General features: G+C 40.5%; 1 long non-coding RNA gene across 1 annotated transcript in view; it reads right to left on the bottom strand.

The window, feature by feature from the left end:
- LOC143693711 (uncharacterized) overlaps nucleotides 1-21,200 on the bottom strand; it is a 31,934-nt gene extending 10,734 nt beyond the window's left edge. Inside the window, exon 1 of the long non-coding RNA XR_013181649.1 lies at nucleotides 21,146-21,200. This is a non-coding gene — a long non-coding RNA (uncharacterized LOC143693711). The remainder of the gene's footprint in view (nucleotides 1-21,145) is intronic.
- Nucleotides 21,201-21,513: the final 313 nt, after the last annotated feature.

Here is a 21,513-nt window from a genome sequence, read left to right as displayed (position 1 = left end):
AAATAGGAAGATTTTTCTCTTTCTCACTCCCAGAAACAGTTCCATAAATGTGCAGTTGCTAGATCAGACGCAAAGAGGAATTTTTGAAAATGCATTTGGGGATACCAGAGAAAATGGGGCCATTCTTTTTGGGTAGCAGCCCATAGTTAGATCAAATTATGCTGATCATGAAACTGTATCCTCAGACAGGAGCCCACAGCTGCAATTGCAGAGTCATAGAGCATGCGCAGAGCAACTGGAATATTCTGGAAATGCAACAGGGAAAATTCAGGAGTTCACAGCTGAGCATGTGCAAAGTGAAGTGAGTCAAAGGTTTGAAAGTTGGCATCACTGCGGGAGGATTTTCTGAGGAAGCCAAAAATCAACACTAAGGCAAAAAACTTTATTATGTTTCAAACTGTTCTTCCAAAGCATGGGACAATATAAACACTCAAAATAAATACATATTTTGCCTAAAGAATAGATTAAGAAAGAACTGAATTTGTTTCACTGCCACTTCCTAGGAACTCTGATCCTGATGTTATCTCTTGCACAGAAAATTTTATCTGGAGCAATTCTGTTTAGAAAACAGAAGGCTGTGGAGAGAAGTGGTAGCCTGTCTACCTGCTTCCAGGTTTCAGATGCCAACTGCCCCATCTGCTCTGGTTTCTGGTTACAACTGGCTCAGCACTCTCAAGCTCCTGGAGGCCAAGAACCTCGATGGGAATAGCACATTACCCTGACAAGTCCTTCCCTTCCCCTTCAGATGATGAGCCAAGACTCACAGCAAATCAGCTTTTGTCAGGCTTTACATTTATGGCAATTCCATTTTTCCTCATCTTTTTTCTCAGTTCATAATGTCATGCATCTCCATTCATGATCTAAGGCACTGGTCTAATACTATTTGATTGTGACCATGTAGATCAATAGTGATGGAATCACAGAACTGTAGAATGTTTAGACTGGGAAAAATCCTTTAAAATTATTGAGTTTACTGCAAACCTAACACTGGCAAGTCCACCAACAAACCATGTCGCCAAGTGCCACATCTGCAAGTCTTTTATATCTTTTAGATCACTCCAGGGATAGTGAGTGACTCAACCTCCCTGGACAACCTCTATCAATGCTTGAAAACCCTTTAAGCAAAGAATCTTTTCCTGTTATCCAATCTAAACCTCCCTTGGGACAATTTAGACTCTTTTTCTTGTCTTATTGTTTTCTGCCTGGGAGAAGAGACCAACCCACACCTGGCTACAGCACCTTTCAGATAGCTGTAGAGAGTGATAAGGTCTTCCTTGAGCCTCCTATTCTCCAGGCTAAACAACCCCAGCTCTCTGGGGCGCTCCTCATAGGACTTGTGCTCCAGACCCTTCACCACCTCCATTGTCCTTCTCATGACACTCTCCAGCACCTCAATGCCTTCCTCATAGAGAGGGGCCCAAAACTGGACACAGCCCTCAAGGTGTGGCCTCACCAGTACCAAGTACAAAAGGACAATGATTGCCTGATCATGCTGGCCACACTATTGCTGATACAGGCCAGGATGCCATTGGCCTTCTTGGCCTCCCAGGCACACTGCTGGCTCATGTTCCATGTGGTTTTCTGATGGGCAACTTTCCAGTCACTCTTCCCAGCACCCAGACTCTCATTTGTGTATTCACATAAGTACCATGGTACTTTTATAAATAATTGGGATCTTAGTCTCTCACCTCTTGCTTAGTTCAAGGAAAACAAAAAACATATCTTTTAAAAGCTGTTTTTCGCTGTAAGGGCTCTGTCCTGGTCATCACAGAACTCTGGAGCAACACACTGCATGACACAAATCTAGATGAAAAAATATATGGACAGCAGGACTGAGGAATCAAATGTACTGCAAGAACAGTGTGGATAAATGCTGTTTCTGCAGACAACATAGCAGGTGAACTTGCCTTAATTAATGATAAATTAGAACTGAGGATTGAGCCAACATCAGTTGCAAAGTTCCTAAATATATGAAAAAAAAATTTAGGACATAAAACCCACTCAAAATTCAGTGCTTGTTCTGCTGTTGGAATGATGAAAGACTGAAATACAAGTGTGCAGACTTTAGGATATTTGTAGGTACTGTTGTGATCTGAACACCCCTGTGCTAAGTGTATCAAAATCCCATGGAGGTCTTTAATGGTTCAGCACAGTCCATGTCTAGTATCCATAGTACTGGGCAAATTTAGCACTGGTATATTCCTAGTATGCAGGCTGAGGTTTCAAATTACTGACAAGTCCTTCTGCTTCTGTAAATGTGGTATTAAAAGTACCTTCGAATTCTGAGAAATATCTCCCTTTTTTAGGTTTGTCCATTCATTATACTGTGCCAAGGTTTCTTAGGTAAACTTGATTGACAGACACCCATCTTTATCCTCTGCATGGCTAGAGGTCAGCACTGGTGGAAGGTAATGCTTTTTTAATTAGCTGCTAGGGTATTACATTTCCTTTGTGTTGATTGCCTGTTGCATTCCTGTGAGTCACTATCTGAAGAGACTGGTCTTTGCATTCACTGTTAAGCATAACACAGACAAGTGGAAAAGATTTTTACAGATTCATAGCAAAGATGTTCATAAAAATTCTTGGATCTAGACAACCGCCAGGTTTTCCAGCAGTGAGTGTAAGAAAAGAAAACCAATAGAATTAAAATGATGACAGAACCAAATCCAAAGTCACTCTTTGCAGTCTGCACCAGGAATCACAAAGCCAAACTGCTGGCTATAATTTGTGGCTGTCACCTAAGGAGTCATATCCTTCACAGGTATAACTCCTCAGTTAGAATCAAAAGGATCAAAAAACATTCAGTGCAGATAGGGACAAGAAATTATCTGTTCAAGATGACAGCAATCTGTAGAATACCTTTGTGATTGGATTGATGTCTACCTAAAATCACCCTGTGGTAAAGGAGATTGTGGCAAGAACTCTAAAAATTTCCAGCAATCCTCTAATAATGTACAGGTATTTGTTTAACCAAAACAGAGTACATGGGAATATTTATACAAGACTGTTTCTAATAAGCTTTCAGCAGACTAGAGGTGAAGGGAAATCCCAAAAGAAATTGAAAGATGTGGCTTCCACGCAGATTCCACGTAGGTGAGCAATATGTTCTCCATGCTCCTAAAATTTATCAAGAGTAATTTTTCATCATACAAAGTAAAAATATGCAAAGTGCTGCTACCAGGACTAAGCTAGATCTATGATAAAAATTCTTGTGAGACTCCAAAACTCAGGGAGGTAGTCAGTCCACTGCAGTTTTAGGAGCAATAGCAGGTCACTAGGGTCACATAGTACTGAGAAAACTCTTCAAAATGGGGTTCACCAGAACCGGTTTACTTAATATATGAATGAATGCAACAGCAACATTTTTTGAAAAATGTCCCCTTTCTTTTCTGGTTGGAACTTCCACATAGAAAATGTTATCATAACTAAGTACTTGCTCCTGGAACTAATTCAGTAAAGCTCTCTCTCAGGCAGGGACTCATTTACACTTAGATTATCCCAGTAATTCCAAAAAAGTGGAACAAAATGAGACCATACATTCTGTGCACATAAACAGTGAGATCTGGCCTCAGTCCAGGTGGTGTTATATCCCATGTAGAAGTATGTGCATAAGTTAGATGTAAACATTCATAAATATCCTTCAGTCTTCCCTTCAATAAGCTGACTCCATAGGTGTTTTCACTGAAACTGGGGAATTGCTATTTGGAATAACACCTCCAAAGATAATGTCCCAGTGAGGGGCAGAGGCATAGACTGATGATAAATTTTGCTTACACACAAATTAGTCTGTAAGTAAAGGAAAGGGCATTGCAGACAGGACTGGAAAGACTCTGAACTCCAGCTAGGTCTAGGGGGTCTCAGCCAACTTGGTAGCTACCTTTGAAGAAGACGAAACAAAAACGTGTAGTGATGCCCAGAATAATCAAATAATGATGCAAATGGGATGTTTTGAATCAAACCTCCAAGTTGTTCAAATAAGTTTGTAAATTGCTCTGTTTCCCTGAGCATACTCTGTGTGAATAATGTCCTGCGTTATGTGTCATGTGGGAAGACAAACTTCTGTAAAACATTCCAAAGTTTTATCGGAAGCTGAATCTGTTGTCTCATATTTTCCTCTTTTTACACATGCACATACACAGAGTCATAATCCTTATTAGCAGAATCTGTGTGGATAATTCAGGGTAAACCTCACTGTTGTGTGTGTATGTGATTATGGGAGAGGAAGACACAAAAGGGGGAAATAATATCTCTGGGTGATTGCTCAATATTTTAATAATATGGAGACTGTAGTTTTCAAAACATTAATTTATTACTTATGAAAAAGAAAAATATGAAGAGAACTGTTACTTAATTATCTATTGTCTATTTTTAATAAGACATTTTAGAATTTTTAATTTCTTTTTTATGGTTTCAGAAGATTATTTCATTGATTTTCCTACTACTCACCTTTCTAACCTGTCTGCTTTTGTACAGCATGATGAGAAGTAATATCTGTCATAGCAGTGGGCACTGATTTCTGGATATTTGGTTATCTTCAGTGTGCATGTACAGTGTTCAAAACATGGTGTTTTTAAATATATAATACAGGTTTTTTTTGAAGATGAACATAGACTCCAAGCCTGAAGGCAGCATGTCAGTGATATGGCACTGGATTTTTTTTAACCTATTCTTTCTGTAGGGATTCTAATTTTTGAGAGTAGAAAAAAAAGTTGTCTTTACTTTTCCATCACATTTAATTGACTTTTATAAACTGCAGGAGTCTTGCTCAAGATTTATAAACAAATACACCATTATGTTCCTCATTAGTTTGAAGAATACCTGGGTAAGTGGTAGCTGTCAGATATACAATAAGTGCCCCCCTCCTTTTTTGCTTATATAATAATCCCAGCATTCAAAAGACTAATCACTACACCCTGATCTACAAAGCATCTTATTTCCTTGTCAAATTTCTCTGCTGAGCTTAGCCATGCTTGTCAACTTCCCAGATCCCTCTTTCAATAACGGGTTTATTCTTAGCATCTTGCCAAAATGCATTCCTTGGGGTAAACCATGGAAGAGTGAAGTTCTAATTTCTTTATCTCAGCCAAGAAGAGGTTTCTGCCTGTGCTCATGGGAAAGGTCATAGGCAATTTTGGTTGCAGTTTCTCTTGAAAGAAGGAAGTATGTACAGCTCATTGGGGGAGAGGAGAGGAGAGGAGAGGAGAGGAGAGGAGAGGAGAGGAGAGGAGAGGAGAGGAGAGGAGAGGAGAGGAGAGGAGAGGAGAGGAGAGGAGAGGAGAGGAGAGGAGAGGAGAGGAGAGGAGAGGAGAGGAGAGGAGAGGAGAGGAGAGGAGAGGAGAGGAGAGGAGAGGAGAGGAGAGGAGAGGGAAATAAGAATAAAAATTAAGAAGAAAAATGATAAGAAGAAAAGGAAAATAAAAAGAAAAAAGAAGAAATATAAAACCAGGGAAAAGAAGGAAGAGAACAGAAAATGAAAAAAATGAAAAAGGAAAAGGAAAAAAATAAAAAGGAAAAAAGGAAAAAATGAGAAAAGGAGAAAAGAAAAAATGAAAAAAAAAATAAAGAAAAGGAAAAAGGAGAAAAGGAGAAAAGGAAATGGAAAAAAAAGGAAAAGGAAAAGGAAAAGGAGCAATGAAATTGATGAAGGAGCTACATAAACTTCTATGTTAGCACGAATGAAAGCTATAGTTCCTACAGAGTGCCAAACTGAATTTCAAAGATAGGAGCTGCCCTGTCCTCTAACCCTTAGTCCTTCTGGTGCTTTTCTGGTCAAAGCTTAACTTCCCCATGTCTTCCCTGGGGAAGACCTCAGTGAACACTGACGTGCCCAGCTCACACCCAACACAAAGCAGAAGACTAGGCAGCTATACATAAATGACCACGGTTTATCTGTTCTTTGGATATATGTGGCTTGCAGGTTCTGATGCAGCAAGAAGCACATGCCCCAGGTCTGTATCATCAGCAAGTTTAAACAAATCTACATTGCACTGAATGAGTATGTCCCTGTGGAGCAAGCACTGAAAGTGAGCATTTACTGATTTTCTAAGCATTGATTAAGTGAATTAGGGATGAATTGTTAGATCCACTAGTGAGAGTCTGTCTTGTCCTTCACTGTAAAGGCTAGTAAACTTATTGATTTCACATTTTTGTCTATTCTCTTATGATGTTTCATTCATACAAAACCACTCATTTATTATATGTGCATATATGCAGTAAATGACCCTGTAAAGAGAACAGCAATCAAAAGGAAAAGCTACAGCATTTCAATAGTGTTTCACCTCCTACTTGATGTCTGTCATGGTTTCACACAGTAACTGCTGCATCAGTTGAACAACCTGAAGCACAGCCCTTAGCAAGATAAGTCTAAGATACCTTCCTTCCCCACAAATACACCTGTGGTACTTCCCAAGCCCACACTTTTCAGACACATTGCAGCAAACACAGTGCAGGATCTCCCAACTCTGACATGAAAAATTTTATTTTCTCCAGGTGACAGATTTGAAAGACAAAGCATATTGTGCGGCTGTATTTTTCTCTGCTCTCCAAGCTTGACTTACACCTTAATTTTTTATACTAAATTCCTAAGCAGGTCCTGTATATTAGCTTACTAGATCAGAAACTATATTACTGACTTTCTCCACTGACAATAAAACAACCATTCTCCGCTTTAAACCCACCAAAGAAAAAGGAATTATTTTCAATAAACCAAATAATCCTGATTAGATTGGATCAGAACTTTGCCATTTACTCAGCATGATTTAAAATTATATTCACTGTATAACCAATTACCTACTTAAAAAATTAAGATGACAGGATTTTATAATCAGGGATTTGTGGTTTTCTACATAAAAATTACCCTCAAAACTTGATATTTTATTCTTCAGTAGGATGAGTCTAGCTGTATAGAGATCAAGGTAAAAAAAACAGGTTAATTCACAGTGTTTAGACTATGCATGTGTGGATAATGCTCCTGGCTGCCAATCCATTTTAAAAGGAGGAGACAAGACAAAAAGGCTGCTTCACTGCTGTTGAGGTTGGACAAAAGAGTGGTGCAGAGACAGAACAGCTCCTTCACAGCTAAAGACCATTCTCAATTGTCCCTCTCTCTCATTCTTATCTCCCTCTCAGGTTACTGCATTTTCTGTTCCACTCATGCCATTGCAGTAGTGCTGAGGACAAGTGAGATAATGCTTGGCCCAAATCCAGGCAATCATTTTGGAGTAATTAGTTTAGGTACTGCACACCCAGCCCATACTTTTTTTTATTTTTTCAGGTAGGTATCAAGTTGCTCATATTACCTGATTACCTGCCTGCATGTGGATGGCCAGCCCCAAGGTGCAGGTAAAGCTCGTCCCCAGGTAGCAAGTGAAGGTTTAATTGAATGCATCAGTTTGTTCTGGGAAATTTGGCTCTGCTGCAACCACTTATTTTTCCTCATGCTGCTGCATGCAATCTCCTTTTTGCAGCTCAGTCCTTTTGGAACTTTTAGCTCGAGAACATAGTCTGTGTTGTGATGACCTTGGAGCTGCTGTTAATTCCCACATTGTATTTTTTTGTTCCTCCATTTATTTGGAGAGCTGGGAAAGAGCAGTGTATGTTTTCCGGGCTGGGAAATTTTTTGTCCTGAAAAAAGAAACCCTGGGCTCAAGCAGCTGGGTGTACACTTTTCAGGTGGATGTGAAGGTTTTTATAGGTACACAAACTGCACATCCCATGTCTTCCCACTGCTTTCATGGAAATTCTGCAGTTATGGGTCAGAAACACACATTCAGTTCACACATGAGAAATGCTGCATAGACAGAGGATGACTGACATTGGCATGCACTGATGGCCTCCTTGCTTGGGCAACATTTTTGCACCTTTTATTCTTTCCCTGTCCCATCCACTGATTCCTGATCAACCCTTTGCCATGCCTCCCCATGCACCCCTCTAGCCCAGGGTCTCTTTGACCCAAACTCCTTTCCTGAGTGTACCTTGAGCAGCAGCAATGTCTTGCCCATGGCTCTTTGCCTACACACCTGCTCCCTGACCATGGATACCCTTCAAAGGCCAGGGAAGATCTATGTCTCCAACTTGTTCTCACCTCTGTGCTACAAATGTGAGAGGGTGCAGCTTTAGGCCAGCTGTGAAGGTAGCCTTGGGCTATAGATATATTTCCAACAGGAATTGGTGTGAGGTTGCTAACAGCTTCACAAAGACAAGAAAAGAGCTAAAGAACTATTGGATGCTAAAGGCTTCCAGCCAATACTAGCCTGGATCAGATACAGATTGGCAGCCTTGAGGTGCATGGCTCCAATTTCCCATTACCAATTCCCCTGAGCTGCTCAGGCTCCCATGGTGAAAGCTCTAATTTAGGAGAGATCTTGTAGGTCTGCCTTGTTTTTTTCCTCTCTGCTTTGTTTCCAGTTTTTAGCAGCAAGTCCATGAAGCCTTGCAGCCAGACGCCCACTGGCTCTCAGGTGAATGTAAGCAGGCATCCTGAGAATAGTTCCGCTCAAGACCCAAAGATGCAGTCACTATTTAAATTCCTGGAAATCAGAGCAAATAACAGTATTCCAGATGCATTTCACCTGGCTGATTAGCTTTGCAATCAGCGCGTGAAAGAATTTGAACTCGGCAGCTACTCACAACTCCGACTAGCATAACCCAGGCCACGGGAATAAAACAGTGGAAAGACAATTACGTTCCTTTATACAACTGATTGCAAGGAAAACTGTCAAATATATTTTCAGTTAGAATTTGATTAAAATTTGGGCAAAGAGACTAAAGCTATTCTTGCAAGAAAAGGTAACTATGTGCATACAATACTGTTCAAGAGGCATGTTGATAATTCGGTATTACTTGATTTCTTTAGAAGAAGGCCAGGCTCTGAGCTGGCATTAAAAGATTATTTCCTTCAGAGTTGGCAGAGCTGTGATGATTGCAACAGCTGAAAGTCTTGCTCTGCTCTGCATCAGTGCTGTTATAATTACTGTTTTCATCCAGTAAAACTAAGTAGATCAACATGGTCACGGCTGGCTCCAGTTTTTCAGCAGCATATCAGAAACTGGATGCCACTCTCCTGTGGACGAGGGTCTAGGAACAGGCTCCTTCTGACGGTGGAGACAGTAGGAGAAAAAGGCATCTTTAAAGTGGAGAGATGGGGGGATCTGCTCTTCCTGCTTCCCTTGCAACAACCAAGGGAATAAAAGGGAAGGAGCATGGCTGCTTCCAAAGAAACTGCACAGTCCTCATGGCCAGCAGTACCTGCACCCACATCCTTGCCCTGTGCCAGCCCCAGGCAGGCAGGTCCCAGGGGAGCTTGTGTGGGCCCAGGCAGCCCCTCCAAGACCTCATACCCCTACCTATGGACCAGCACCAGCTGGATGAGCATACTGGGAAAACATTAACATCATAGAGGTGCCTTCATCCCTTGTTGGGTGTTCTGGGCTCTCTTTATAACTGAGGAAAAATGGTGAAGCAGGTTCCTGGTATTGCATGCAAGGCCTCAATTTTGCTACTTTTTTCTAGAAAAATGAATGCTGATGGTTTCTCTATTCCTTTGTCTCCTTTCTGAGCTCTTTCAGTTTTCTTAAGAATCCATACAAATGCATTTGGTAGATGCCTTTTCTGGCAAAATCTTAGAAAAGTAAATAATTTACTTATTTTTCAGATAATGGTGCTATATCTGAAGCACAACAAAGAAACATCAGGATGAGTGCATGGGCCAATGAAGAAATCTAGAAAAGCTCAAAAAATGATGAAGTGTGAATCACCTTGCCCTCTATGGCATGATAGCAAGTTAAATTAGTTAACAAGGTAAGACAAGGATGTGTAGTTTAAAAAAGATAGAATTAGCAGTGAATAATCCAAGTTTTGTCACTGATGCTAAGAAAAACAGCAATATTATATTTTTTTTCTCACCAAAACCAGTGTTAGCTTTAGGGAAAATATATTTCTTGACAAATAATCTGAATACAGTAGTATTATCTAGATGCTATTTTGGATACTTATGACATTAATATTAATGGCACAGGGGTGGCATTAATAATTGCAAGCAGTTTTCAACTGCTTATAAGGATATAGTATCATGACTGAATTTGGTTTTGTAGCAAGTTTGACAGTCCAGAACACTATATTGCATATATTTTACTTTTTTGCTAACCTACTATTCTATGGAGAGATGAGAAAGGGATGTAAAAATCATCAGACAGAAGGTCTGACAAACCATTCATCTTGACACCCTGTAAAGATAATTCTCAGCCATGTAAGATGGATATTGAAGAGGTTCTAGCAGATAAACAGACTGACAATAAAAGTCTCTAGAGAAACATTGACTTCCCACCATTTCTAAAGAAAGAACAGATTACAGAGAGCAACTGGTTACACAGGTGGACCATCTTCAGCACACTATTTCAATCTCACTGTTGCCCCTGAAAAGAATGAATTCTATTATTCCTGAATAAGGGAAGTCATAGACAAATGTAGGTTTGGTCAGGAAAGCACTAAATAAAACCAAAATTTTGTATTTTAAAACCAGACACAAGAATAGATTAGAAGTTTTCCTGTTGGCTGAAATTTTCAGAATACATTTGAAAGAGAAAAGAACTGTGAATAGACAAGCACACTCTGAGGCAGTGTTAATCTCTGATATCTTCATGGCAGCCTGGACTGAAGCTGCCCCTCATACCTGGAGAGGAAAATGTTGTGCAGCCTTAGGAACTGTATGAATGAAAAATTGTCACCTTGCGAGTTACAGTTCTTTCTGTATGTTTTTCATTTGCTGGAAAAAAAGAACCTCACAGTTACTTGCTTATGGTCCATATTTTGAAAATGGGATAGGGAAAGGTCATCTGTCACCTTCTGTCCATTTGCTGTGTAAAAGCAAAAGCAGCAGATTCACAATGCATTATTTACTGTACTCCTGTCTCCACTCACTCATCAGCATCCACATCCCATATAGCTTATGCAGGGTATATGAAGAGACTCCCTTTAAGCCCAATTTTAGCATGTAATCTACCCATATTTTAAAAATGGATCGTTCTTTTTTTCATCTGAGTATATGCTGTAGGGAGGTTTTGGCCACTTTTCAGTTTCTGTTCATTTTTTAAAATCTGGAATTAATTAGCAAACCTGGGAAAAAGCAAAATTAGGATGCTTTGGAGCTAACTCAGTCATCAGTTTGACAACAAAGCAGTGCCTGCTCCAACAACTTCCTACGCCTTCTGTCCTAAATACTTTCTCCACTGCATTTTCTTCAAGGAAGTCATCTCATTTCATCAGTCCAATATAAACATGACTCCTCTCCTCCTTCTTAGGTCAGAGGGAAGTATTTAATGTGCTGGAACTTACCAGCACTAATTACTTTATTCTTGACAGCAAAAATTTTGACAGCAGAGCGAAATGGAGGAATCTCGTGCATGTTTGGAGTCATTAAATGTGTACCCAGGCACCTTCATATCTACAATTACCAATTAAGAAAATCCTGGCAGAGTACAGAGGAAGCTTGCAATCCAATTCTGTAAATATTCATCCACGTGGGAAGGGCTGCACAGCTGAGTGGCCTCAGTGAGTTTACTGCCAATACCCATGTGCATAAAAAGTTCCCTACGTGCTTAAGCTCTTGCACGAATCCTAATCTTTGCCTGTGCTGTTTATAAGTGTCTGATATGAAGAACAGTTCTGAGGCATTTCATCACTTGTCAGATTTTTTGTAAATTATCCTAAGTTTTCATTATTCCAGTAGTTTCCATGTTTACATGTAGACACAGCAGATAGGTCATGGTATTTGACTTTGCACTTCTTTTTTAATTAGTTTTGCTGACCAGGGACCCACTGTTGTTGAAACAGATGTTGCAGCCCAATAATAGCTCTCAGCTGCCAAGAGCAAACTGTGGAACTCAGCCCTTGCCATGCAGAACAAATGAGTGCAATAAGGGGCCCATGAGCTCCAGATAACAGAAACACTCCACAACATGTGTGTTTACCCGCTCTGTCTCAAGGCACATAAAATTTAGCATACACAGGCACACAACATATTTCTCTTTCTCATTTAAAATATAACAAATGAGGAATTATTTCTCCAAAATATAGATAATGCCACAGAATGCACACATTCTTTTTGTTCCTTTGTCTTGCATATTTTTTTTACTTTAATCTCAATTTGGCTTTGAGTCACATGCAGCACAATCAGACAGGCCCTTCCAGACTTGAGAAGATCGAGCGAAACTCAACCTGAGGACTCAAATCAAGCTTCCAACCAGTCAGGCACTGAAGGAAACTATAACACTTACTCTCAGAAATAAACTATAACACTTGCTCTGTGGCAAAAATTAATTAGCTACTCTATAAACACACTGGCTTTTCTTTAGAAGGACTGAGGTAATCAGCCAAAGTGATGATGATCCTAAATCAATATCCTCTCCTCGATAATAACCAGACTCTCTTTTTTCTGTCTTACATATTAAATTATTATTGCCCAGCCCAGTGTTTCTTTGTAACCTGCCTAAGCCCTTCATGCTGTGTCTTTCACCTAAGAGTTAATCAGTACTATTAGTTCTTCTTCTGTATAACTCATTTCATAATATTAATATTACATAGATCAGGCACAGTGTTGATCTCTGGACATGTCTTTGTACCTGTTTGTCCTTCAACAAGAGCATTAGTATCTTTCTTAGGTTGAATGGTTGAATGGTATATTAATTTATTCTTAGACATATTGCTATTGTAGAAAAAATGCATTTCTGTAAAGATTTCTAGCCCATCTGCAAAAGTAGGAATGTCAGTAGGCATGGCTATTTAACAACAGGAGAAAGCAGCCTTGAAAAAAATTATGCTTATGCAGTGCTGGTGGAGAGAAAATTAGGCAACAGCTTATGGTGTAACATGGTGTAAAATTCCAAAACAAACCAAGAACCCATAATTCACATAGTTACAAAAATCACATCCACACAAAGTCTCAGGTAAGGTCCAACTTGGGAAATTGTTCATTTTTTGGTATTTTATTTTCTTTTGAATGTCACTGTAATTCATTCCAAAAATTTTCTGGGATCTCAGCATTATTATTTAAATCTATCAGAAGTGTTTAAAGCAGGATGAAGAAAGGCCACCCAACAAAGACCCAGCAAAAGGGATAAATCCATCTTCCGATCCTCTCTCCCCAACTCATCCCTTGTGCCCATGCAACCACAGCTTGACTGGCTGCTTACAAAGGATTTAGTCAGACCAGCAGCCTACCCTGGCTCACCCAAAGTCTCTGAGGACAGCATGAAAGGAGCACCAGCACAGGCAGCCAGGGGAACCATTCATGGGGACACCTTTCTCTGCCAGGGTGTCCTTGGTGCTCAGCAGTGACAGGAACAAGCTGATGAGAACTCAGCTGAATGAGGAGTCTGCTGTTTTCTTACATCCCCTGCAGCTGAAACAAGGTGGCATCAATATTTGTATATCCACTAGATCTGTGAGATCCTGCTTTCAATGAGCATTTTTGGGCACAGTAAAAACAGTATGAAAAGAGAAGGATTTATAAAAAATACTGGCTCAGGAATCTTTCTCTAACATATATACAATAGATAATTCTGTCTAGTAAACCAAGTACCTTGTAAATTAAAAAGCTTGTTCAGTCCTGGTCTGAACAAAGCACAATTGACCACATAGACCAGAAGTCACACCCTTTCTGCTTCTCTTGACAAACACAGTTTTCCCCGCTCACAGTGACTGGCAATGCTGCTCCAAAGATCATTTCTCAGCCTCACTGTTTTGGTCATGTTTCAGTTGTCTCTCTTTGCCTCTCTGCCTCATCAAACAAGCTAGCAGGCTTCATTTCACACCCACTTGTCTTGGAGTCAGCATGGAGAGCTCTCTGTTTTGAATTTTTTCATTTGTAAGCAACCACATCTGTGTGACTCCTGACATTGGGAAGAGTTTGCTCTAAACATCCACAAAGTCAGTTGGTTTCAGACCTTTTCTTAAAACTCCTTTGCCCTTGCGCTTATGGCAGAAACCAGTAAGACTTCTGATGGTCTGAGATCTCTGCTCAGCTGTCTGACAGACGTGCCACCACTTGTACTCCCTCTGCAGGGCCTCTATCCTATGGTCCTTAGAACTTCATACCACAGTCTTACATTGGTGACTAAGTCTTAAGTTTGTGACAAAGCTAACCAAGGGTGCTCCTGCTTTACCCCAGACTTAAGCAGGAATGAGCTCCAGATCAGTAAAACAATGTAGTCTAGTTTGTAGTAGCTTCCCAGACAGAAGGTGCCCATGAATCCCTACAAGCCAGATCTCTTTTAGCTAGTCCTATCTTCAGCTCCCAAAGCACTATGCATTCTCTTCAGAGGACAATGGCACTTAGACAAAATTTTGAGACATTGGCATGGAAACAATCCCCACTCCATATTGTAAAATGGAAAGCTTTGAAATTAACTGTGGAACTTTCCACTCATGCAACAATTTTCTCCACTGTTCTACAAAAAGGAGGAAACACCTTTTGCTTGGGAATGACTGCATACACACATCCCCTGAAAGAAAAAGAGTTAGAGGAAGAAAGAAAAAGGAAGGAAGAAAGGAAGAAGGAGGAGAGAGGAAAGGAGGTAAAGAAAAGAGAAATTAAGAGTATCCTGCATATATCTGAATGGCAAGAAAGCATTTGGATCATGTCTATAGCAGAGAGAATAAGGATCACATATCCAGAGACACAAAAACATTACTCTTAAGACAGAAATTATGATTCATTTTTCTGTCCTAAAAGGAAAGGTATCATTTGGCCTTCCTGCCAGCAAAGTATACAAACTGTATTGCAGACATGTAGGTAGCAAAACAGTTTTGTCTTCCACTTTTATTTTGTTGATGGTTGCTGAGCATGTGTGGAGCTGGGTCCTGGAGCATCGAAGCAGATTCGCTGCAGGCTCCTGGAGTGGACAAGCAGAGAGAGATCAGCATTGCATGCCAAGGTTGAGTGCTGGACTGTCATGCAGAGTAGTTTAACACTGTAATCTTAGTCTACCAGTAATTGGCCTACTGCTGGGGAAGTTTGACACAGATACCTGACTCTGCAGGCACATTTCTTCAGTTTAAAAAGCGGTAAAGGATGTCACAGGGAACATAATGCAGCAATATGGGAATAGGAATCAGTGTAAAACATGAGTGCAATAAATACTCATTTTTGCTTTTCTCTATCTAACATACAGAGCTGCAGCAGCTTTTAAAGGTATGTAACTTTTTTCTGCATATGTGGGCTTTTAAGTGCAATATGTGCTCTTTATGTACATGCATTGAACAATTAAAAATCCATGCATTCTTGTGCGTCTTGCCTATTAAAAATGGATTAAAAATGAACTCAGCTTTCCTGCTTTGAGTGTAAGACAGTAACTAACTGAAGGCAATTATGAAGAATTCTCCTTTACTGGCAAACTATTCCCTTAATGTCTTCCTTGAGGCTTTTGTTTTTTTGGAGAGTCTTTTTTTTCCTGCTTGTGGAGCATCTGGAGGAGGTCAGCCCAGGAGCCAAATTTCAGCCTGGAGAGTAGCACAAGGCTGTTACAGGAAAGCAGTTTCCCTGTTCCTCAGAGAATTGTCTACATTCTTTTCTGCTACAGCTAGGTGTGCAGTCAGGCCTTTTTATCATTCTTCTCTAGCACTGTATTACAGAACTTCTGAATTTTTATATTTTGAAATCTATCCTGTTGCCCTGGTGCTGTTCCATTCCCAGTTGCTGGCATCCATGAACACATGTAATAAAACCCAGGAGATATTTTCAAGGACACTTGTTTTTCTTCCCTGAACTGCGCTCACAATTGTAAAACCTTCCTTTTCCCTCCTGGCTCTGCCATGGTTTCACAATACATAAGAAAAACAGTGATTTAAAAGCATCTTTTCATTCCAGCATTTTCTCTGCCCTGCATGCCACGGCCAGCCAGAAAAAAAGCCAAAATTCCGAGTTTTTCCACCAGAAGCAAGCTCCAAGACCACTCTTAATTGCAGAGAAGGATTGAGCAGAAAGAAGCCAACATTTCAACTAGAGGTAAAATCCCTCAGTTAGGTTAGAGGGGCATTTTCTGCAGAAATTTTGGTGAAGGTTGTATTTTAGGCATAGTAACAAGGAAATGAAATGTATCATCAAGAATAAGGTGGCAAAGGATCTTGCACTTGGGTCCCAACAATCCCAGGCAGACCTACAGACTAGAGTGGTGGATAAAAACCTTGGGGTGCTGGTTGACAGTGGCTGAACATGAGCCAGCAGTGTGCCTGGGGGGCCAAGAAGGTCGATGGCATCCCAGCCTGTATCAGCAATAGTGTGGCCAGCAGGAGCGGGGCAGTCATTGTCCCTCTGTACTTGGCACTGGTGAGGCTGCACCTCAAGTACTGCATCCAGTTTTGGGCCCCTCAAAACAGGGAAGAAATCAAGGTGCTGGAGCATGTCAGAGGACAACACAGCTGGAGAAGGGTCTGGAGAGTAAGTCTTATAAGGAGAGTCTGAGTGAGCTGGGGTTGTTTGGCCTGGAGGAAAGGAGGTTCAGGGGAGACCTTATCGCTCACTACAGCTGCCTGAAAGGAGGGGGTAGCCAGCTGGGGTGTTGGCCTCTTCTCCCAGGTAACAAGTGAAGGGATGAGAAGGAATGGCCTCAAGCTGCATGAGGAGAGGCTCAGGTTGGACTTCGGAAACAGCTGGTTCACCGAAAGGGTAATTAAGCATTGGAATAGGCTGTCCTGAGAGATTGTGGAGTCGCCATCTCTGAAAGTGTTCTAGAAAGACTGGATGTGATGTGGTTTGGTTGAGATGGTGGTTCTTAGTCAAAGGTTATGTTCAGTGATCTTGGAGGTCTTTTCCAGCCTCAAAGATGCTATAATTCTATCCTATTCTAAGAAAATTCGGTAGGATTTCCACCCACCTCCACCCCCCTCCTCCAGTGCCCACCAGGTAAATGTTTTTATAAATCAGCTATTTTTTCTTATTAGAAGTGACTTGATCTATAGAACATGTAGGCCTGGGGCAACAGAGAGTTATGTGCAAGTTGATAGTTGAAAGCAAGGGAAAAGAGAGAATCAAAGGCAAGATGAGGAAAGTAGATAGGATGCCGACAGTTTATGTGGTATGCCTGGTGGAAGCCAATGGGTCTTTCAACATTTATCTAAACCATTTTTATTGGATTTTTGAATTAAATTAAACAAGCCATGTTTTGTTTTGGGGAAGGCACACTGATCTCACTGTCTCCATCAGACCAGCAGAATTAATCATAATTAAAATTTAAATATGAGAGATAGTCTCATATTAATTCTTGGAGAAATGATGTGCAGTTTTCCCTTCTGAAAACGGAAGTGTTGTACCCATGTCTATTGATAAGTTTCTGTTGCACAGAAATACAGCATAGCAAAGGGGCTTCTTTTTTCTCTTCTACAGATCTCCCACAAGAGCCTGTCCAGCAGAACCACAGCCATGACCTTGCATTTTGGTTGTGCTGTTATGTCCACAGAGGGAGAGCCATGCTCAGGTATTGCCTTGCCCAGGCACACTACATGGGGAATAATGACATTAATCAATACTGCCATCCAGGAAATAGCTGAGAATAAAATATGACAAGAGGGTCCAAAGCTCACCCAAGAGGACGTTTCAGTGTGCTGTCCGCTGCCCTGGGCTGCCCTCTGAAGGCTGAAGCTAAATCCACAGCCCTGGATGAAAAGCATTGGTCTGGCCCCGAGCACATTGCTTGGAATGAAACTCCAAAGTTTTGCTGCTGGGGAAAAACCAAAACTAGGAGAGTGTAATTTGCAAAGATTTTCAAGGTAAAAAAAAGATAGCCTGAGGGGGACTGTATGTGGGGCAGCTGCTCCCTGTACCCACACAAACAAAACCCCTTCAACTCCAAAGAAAAGTGAAATATCAAAAACTGTTTGCCTGATATACACTTTTTAAAAATTGATTGTAGACATTGTGAAAACAAAGATTATATTAAAGAAAATGTTGGCATGTAATTAGTAAGTTAAAGTGCACCATTCTGCTTCTTGTCAGCTTGAGGCTAAGAACAAGTTGGCTCTTTATAAGAAAATCTGACTCGTACTGCCCTGACGCTGTCCTTCCCTATGAGTGCATTGCTGAGGAATATCAACTGTCCACTCCACAGCAGGTACAGGCCTCTTGGCTCCTACCTACCTGAACACATCTCTAGCAAGGCTTTGTATATACTTACTGTGTTTACTCTTCATATGCATTCATAGTTTTCTTCATTCATGTTTCTCCTTATTCACATTTGCAAAAATAAAACATTTCAGCAACAGTTTGCTCATCATGAGGAAGGGAAGCAAAGCACATATGTTTCAGCAGATATCACACCGGCTTATCCGCAGCCCACATTACTGACCAGCTATTCCACACTATTAGAAACATGATTGAAACCATTAGTCCTATTTTAATGAACTCCATGTGTAACTTGAGTTTTTTCTCCTAGAAAAAATGTCTATCATATAATCATACACAACATAATTGAGATAAATCCCAGTTTGGGCAATATCTCAAATTGTTGGTTTAAGAGAATCCTTTCTTAAAAGACATTTGTGAAAAATAAATACAATTACATATACATTATTGGTTCTGCTTATTGCTTCCAGTAGGCATTAGGAAACACATGTGCATTTGTGTTCATTTCTGCAATGATGCTCACAGCTACAGTGAATTATGGCATGTTACAGCCTCGAGTGTACTCTGAACCCAACTGCTTTCTCAGCCTGATTTCCTAAGGAAATGAGTCTTATATCAACATGAGATACTTCAATAACTTCTGAGCCCTTTGCCCTACATCAGCTAAATTTGACAAAGGTGATAGAGATCTCAGAGGTAGTAAAGCTCCCACTGTTGTGGGAAAACAGGTGGCAAGCTAAAAGGAAAATCTATTAATACCCTCATACTGGGTATGCTGAAGCATGACTTTGCTCCATACTGAACTTCAGAGCATCTACAAAGAGAGCCCAAATCCTGCATTAAGCACCCAGTCTATTAGAAAGCCCATCTTGAGTTTTGCGAACTACCTGCTTTTGTTTAAAAATAAACGATGAACTATCTTCTGGTGTGTTCTGTAACAAAGCCCTTTTTTCCTCCATTAATTTATCTGCCAAAATAAGATTTCTATAGTTTATGTGTACCTCTTTTGCACAGCCTATAGGATTAAACTAGTGATTCTGTTTCTGCACTATGTAGATGAAACTAAGGTGCAGAGAAGTTATAAATGTGTTCCCTTGATGTTTCTAATATTTGACACAGAAACTGGATCACAAGCCAGTGATGTCTCTTCTGTCGAGTACAAGAATTTAATCCTCTATGCTTAGAAAAAATGATGCAGAAAAAATAAACCTTTAGAAAAGCCTCAAATATTTCTGGATTGAAAAAAAGTTTCCTATTAGCATTTGTCCATGTGGATGCAATTTTACTTCCTCTCCAGTCCCATCAACTCTGATACCAACCCACTACACAAAACAAAACAGTTTGAGGTAGATTTTATCTATACTTTCAAATGAAGGGTCTAGCTACTCACTGGTGAACACTACAGGTGAACTAAACCTTCTTGTTTTAACCCTAAAAAACACTACAGTCTATGGTACTGCCTGAGGCTGGCAGGTTCTTCCCCATCTGAATCCCAAGGCAGAGGAATTTTGATCAGAGGAACAATATTGCAGCTGGTGTGTAGGAAACACAAAACAGGATCCTGCATATTCTCTGTCCACTGTTATTTTGTGGACCAGTATGGGGTACTAACATGCCTATCAACAAAAGTATGTTATAAACAGCAGTTACAAGTCATGGATCCTATATGACAACATGAAGCCTGGTGGAAGTTGAAGTAAGACTCTTTTTCATGGAGTATACACCTTAATCTGAATGTCTAAATCAAACAAGCTTGAATTTCTCTGTTTTCAGTAGGATATTCTTTTTTCCCTCCTGTTACAGAAATAAATAACTTTGCAAAAGGAAACTATCTATCTGTAGATATCAGTTTTACTGACAGCTGAGGAGGGAGACATGCCTGTAAGTGTCTCTTAGTAGCCTACAGGTATCATGTTTGACATGTGAGGGCACAAATGAGTTCAGCCGCACATAAAACTTCTCCCTTAGTTAAGGTGCAATGTTCATTGAGAAAGAGGCAGTCTGACCAAAGCTGTGCACTTGTCAGCTGAGTATCGACTTTAAGAACTTGAAAAAATATTTCACCAGCAGTAGATAATCTGTCAGAAGATATTTATAATTCAGTATTTAACCTATTTTTTAAATTACCATGACTTGAATTGCATTAACTCAAACTGAGATGAGGCCCAGATGCCAGGCACTGTACAAACACCTAATAAGAAACTGTGACTGCTTTAACTCACACACATCCTGATCCTGCAAATGTTTAGGACTGTGTTTAACTTAACTACTGTCAGTATTAATGGAGTTGCTCAGAGAACTAAAGGTAAAGAAAAGAGACCAACAAGAGCCAGAGATTTAGAGACTGAAGTGTTTAGGTGTCTAATTCCCAATGGTCTCAAGATGTTAATGTGCATCTGGTCTTATACAACTTACTGACTTTAACAATTTTAAACAGACTCAAAGTAGGTGAACACATTCACATCCTTGTCTTCCATACCACTGAAAAGCTATTTCCAAAATAGCTCTTTTAAAATGTCTCTACATTAGCTTATATGTTCATTTTTTAACTGAAACACCAAAAATATCTGAATTGCACTTAGGTGCAATTTTCTTCAGTTTCTTTGAGGACATGGTGCAGTCATATCCCTAATGCCATTTGCTCAGCCTTGTCTTGAGATCTGTTGGTTACTCATCAAGTGAGTGAAATGCTGCTCTGTTCTACTGTGCTTATCATTACCCAAAGGAAATACCTTTGTTGCACTGAGGCATCAGGCAGGAGAGAGGCTCTCCCTTGCTACAGCCACTGCCCATAGCAGTATTTCAAAGATCGCTGTTGATTAAGAGAGAGGAGACTTTTCTTTCTGTTCTCCAATTCTCATTCCCGCCTCTCCCTTCTGGTGAGGCTGCAGGCTGAAGTCCCCCTGCTAGCCACATTCCCCCCTGTTTGCTTCCTCTCTTCTCTCACTTTTTAAAAAATAGAGTTTTCTTTCAAGTCTTCTACAGTTACAGTATTTTGGCCATCAAAGTCCCCTCCCAGCCATTTTCATTTACCTTGTGACTCTGACCCTTTGTAAGGCTGAGGATTTTCAGAGTAAACTGATCCCTGAGGTCCCCAAGGATGTTATTCTCATTTATTCACTCAGCCCTTTGAATGGAGCAGCCTGGGGTTGGCAGCGGTTCAGCAGCCCTGCATTCAGAGAGCACACAATCCTTTTTCTTTCAGGGGCCTTTCAAAATAAGGCCCAAGGTTTGCCGAGAAGCTTGAAGGTCTGTCAGTCATGCAGCAAGGTACATTTCACTCCCAGCCACCACTGAAAATGAAGAGCAGAGAAGGGATAAGAGCAAGAAGCCCACAGTGAATCAAAAGGACGATCCCTCAGATTATATCTTCCTTGCCAGTGTGGCATGCTCTGGGGACA

The sequence above is a fragment of the Agelaius phoeniceus genome, chromosome 3 (assembly GCF_051311805.1).
Source record: "Agelaius phoeniceus isolate bAgePho1 chromosome 3, bAgePho1.hap1, whole genome shotgun sequence".
NCBI classification, from domain to species: domain Eukaryota; kingdom Metazoa; phylum Chordata; class Aves; order Passeriformes; family Icteridae; genus Agelaius; species Agelaius phoeniceus.
The sequence above is the reverse complement of the archived record's forward strand: the minus strand, read 5'-3'. Positions and strand labels throughout refer to the sequence as shown.